The following is a 4,027-nucleotide window of genomic DNA, read 5'->3' as shown; positions in this document are numbered from 1 at the left end:
CTGCGGGGAGCGCGCATGCGCGCGGCACCGCCCCCGGGAGCGCGCTCGGCAGCGGGCGCTCGCCGCTCTGTGCGCACGCGCGTCAGGCGAAGCCACACCCCCACGCCCAGCTGCCGGGCCGCGCAGGCGCAGTGGGGGCGGGCGGCAGCCGCGGAGCGAGGGGCGCTGCGGGCAGGCGCAGTGGTGCTTTGGGGGGCCGTTGTTGCGGCCCTGCGCTAAGGCGGCAGGGCAGGGCATTATGGGGGGTGTCTGGACCGAGGCATTGCTCCCCAAGCTAGGCTGGCAGCTTGCAATCTTCTCCTTTCCACTCGTGAGCGGAGGGTGCAGGGGCCCCCAGGGCAGGTGGCCTGTGTGGGGACCCTCTGTTGTAGCCTGAGGCGGGGGCTGGGTGGCTGCCATCTTGTATTGCTGGCCCCCATCCCGCTGCGGGGTTGCTGAGAAGCGCTTGTGGAAAAACTGCGGTGATTAACAAACAAAATTCAGCATGTGCTGTTCAGATGACACCTTCACAGAAAAGACCCTAGTGAGCTAAAAAAGCCACTAAGACACGTCTGCCTGCACCAAGTACTGTCTCCCACAAAACTGCTAGGGCACAGGAGGGGTGATAAGGATAACTTTTTAGTAACCTTATTAAGGAAAATTTGTCTTAGCTTTACAAGTTGATATTGTACTGTCTGTGTAATGCCAGCAGCATCATAGATATTTTGGAAGTTCATTTCCTTGCCTGCTTTCTCTGCTTCCTGTGCTCCCCACAAGTGTTTTGCATGAGACAGTGATTTTTCCGTTTTTCCTCAGGACCGATTTACTGCCGATGTACCTTGGCAGTTGCTCAACTGACAAGGGGAAAGTGTCCCTCACCTTTGCCTTCAAAGCAGTGTGGCTATAGCAGAGGGGTTTGGGGACATTCAGTAAGCCAGGTGCACCTTCAAGCAGACCAGTCTAAGAATGGAAGGAAAGAGTGCAGTAATAACAACCAAGAGCTAGGGATAAACCTAGAGAGGCACAGCATGAAAACCTACCATGGGACAGAATGTCCGAAGGACTCTGGAAAGGCGGTGCTGTACACCTGACTTCCTGCTTCTCAGCAGTGGCTCTGTATCCCAGCCTCACTTGCTCCTACCCCCTTTGGGATAAATGACAGTGCTTCTACATTAGGATGTATTTTCTCATTTTTTTCCATGCTCTCTTGAATAATTTAGAGAGCAGCCTTATTTCCTGAAGCTACTTCCTTACCTCCCCAGAACTGCTGCACCTCTTTATCTGGCAGTGAAAGATAAGTCTCCTTCTTTGTGGTCAATACAGCTACAGGTGAGGGGCAGCAGTGTAAGAGCAGTGGGGCAAAGATAAGCATGGTACTCAAATATTTTTTGAAATCTTTTTAAATAATTACTATTGAATGAGGCTTTTCATTTTGCCAGCTTTATCCCTTTTTAGATTGGTTATATTGTCTGCAAATATATTTGACTGGAAAAACAATCAGGTTTTCTTCTCAGCAGAGACACAAGGTGCCAGCTCTGCACAAGAACTCCAAGAGTAAAAAGGCTCACTAATAGCAGAAATCTTGCATTGGAATTTGCAGATTAATCCCTCTTAGTTTTACAAAAAGAGAAGCTCTGATCTACTTATCAGCTGTTAAAAAGGCTCGGGAAGAGACTGTTATCAATGCGATTTCCCACCATAAGGCTGAGCAGGGAGGTGGATTCATTTGCAGAGAAGTATCCTTGGTAAGAAATAGCTCTTTTCCATATCAACTCAGATTGACATTTTATAAGGTTATTCTCCGTTTGGATGACATTTCAGTTCTCCACTCATTGTCATAGACTAAATGAAAAGACATAAACTTGAGAAAATTTAGAGTTTGTATTTAAAAAAAAATAAAAATAGTAGATTGAAATCAAGTCCAACAGGAACTCCTGTGAGATGCTACTCCCTGCTTCATTTGTGATATAGTATCTTCTCCATAAGGATCTCAAACATCAGTGGAGATAGTAGCTTTGCTGGGAAGTGGGAGATGTTCATGCCTAGAGTCTGCAAGCTTTGCTGCACTGTGTAGCTACAGATATCAGATAGATAATGGGAAACTTTGAAGTGGAACCTGAATATGCCTGGAAAAATCAAAGCAAATTGCAGGTTATCAAGTTAGCAGGACTTTAACTGTCAGCATATATAGATGTTCTAACTCATTTTGTTTTGCATTTGTGAAGATCTGGGAATTTGCACATGGTGTTACCACATTTCAGCTGGGAGATGGTAACTGCCACATAGCAAAGAGCCTGTAGGACTGGATAGAGATATAGTCCTTCCCACACCCAGAAACCATCTCCAAGTTGCCATGGAGGGAGAGCGACCTCTTTTAGTTATACTAGCCCAAAACTTTCAACTGTGCTGCCACATATAGGGTCAATAGGTTGATGTTGATAACAGTATTTTTCACCCAAAGCTGTTCAATTCCACTAGCGTTGGCTAGTGTCAAAACAGCTCAAGAGAAACACCATATTCAGCTTAGTTAGTGAATTAGAGCTTTAACCTATGAGCATCCCAACACTATATGGTTTCAGTCTGGACGTGCAGCTTGGTACCCACAACTCTCAAAACCACAATCTCATCAAATCTAAGTCAAGTTAAGACGTATGCTACCTGCTCTTGCTGCCGTCTCTGCCAAGGGGCCAGGAAGATGCACCACAGTTTGAGCTGCCAATTTGTCACCTGGGTTCAAAGGAAACAGCCCAGAAGCAGAGCAGTGCCTGAGACAGCTGAAGCCTGCAGGTCCTAGGACAGGATGGGGTTACTGAACATCAATGGTACCTTTGTGCTATCCTCTCCCAGGATGAAAGCATGCTTTGTTCTTTCCACTGGTGTGGAAGAGCAGGTCCTATAAACAGCAGAAGCACTGAAGCCTGGTTTCCTAGGGATGTGCTTATGTGTGCACATTGGTGCAGTGCTCTGATGTCTAACAAGGTGCAAGCCCAGGTGAAGATTTCTCCACAGTGAAGTCACTCCTGGCAGCTCTTCCCCACGTGACTCTGGTGGTCCATGCAGGCTGAGGACGCTCCTGTTTCTCTCTTCCCTCAGGGAGGACATTAGTCATCTTCGCTCTCCAGTAGCTGACCACCTCTTTCACAACACATCGAAGCCTTTTATCCTTGAAGAGTTCAGGACGTATGTCTGGACATCTTCCTATGTATACCTCCACTTGAACAGAAGTAAAGGGTAGTCTGCAAGAGTAGCTCAAATCCACACAAGAACATTCAGACTCTCAGTTCTAGGACTTTATCAGTTCAGGGGAGATCATCTCAAACTTTTGTAGTGTGTTTTCAAATTGAATTCATCATGGTTTTTAATTCCCATCCATTGCTTCTTGTTATACCTTTCTCTGCTGGGTTAAAGGGCTCTTGCACAACACAGCATCTTCTGCCTGTGAAAGCAGGCGTCAGTTCGCAAAGCAAAATGTACATACCTGAATCCTTGTTTTTCTGTCCCTTTTGTTACTTGCAAGATAACCCATCTGCACAACACACTTAACCAGAGGGCAGATCTTAAGTTTCGATCTAGCCTGTTATAAAGCAGGGGGTGGGGGGGGGGGGGGGAGGGGAAGAGAAAAAAAAAAGTATTTTCCTTTTCATTTTGTTGTTTTTAATAGAATAGGCATGGTATTTCTAGGAAATGGTTATGATAATATTTCAGGACTGTCCCATGAAAATTGAAGAAGAAAGCACTCCTCAAACAGTATAATGGGTTTATTAACCACGGTAAAATAAGTAGTTCTTCCACATGATTTTTCCTTTTACTTTTTAATAGCTTTTCAAGTACATGTCTGCTTTTTACTCATGCAGCACACAGCAGAGAAGATAAGGAGCCATCTATGCTGGCTGTTAGGCAAATAAGAAGTAATTACCTAAAGCTAGTTTTGATTTAGCAGTGTTACAATTGGATCACAGTACTTTGGCCTATGTTTTACTACTAAAATGATTCCAAGCCTTGACTAGAATTATTCCTCTCTTATCTGCCCACAGCCAAGCACCTAAAT

This window comes from Strix uralensis, chromosome 8 (assembly GCF_047716275.1).
Source record: "Strix uralensis isolate ZFMK-TIS-50842 chromosome 8, bStrUra1, whole genome shotgun sequence".
NCBI classification, from domain to species: Eukaryota; Metazoa; Chordata; class Aves; order Strigiformes; family Strigidae; genus Strix; species Strix uralensis.
The sequence above is the reverse complement of the archived record's forward strand: the minus strand, read 5'-3'. Positions refer to the sequence as shown.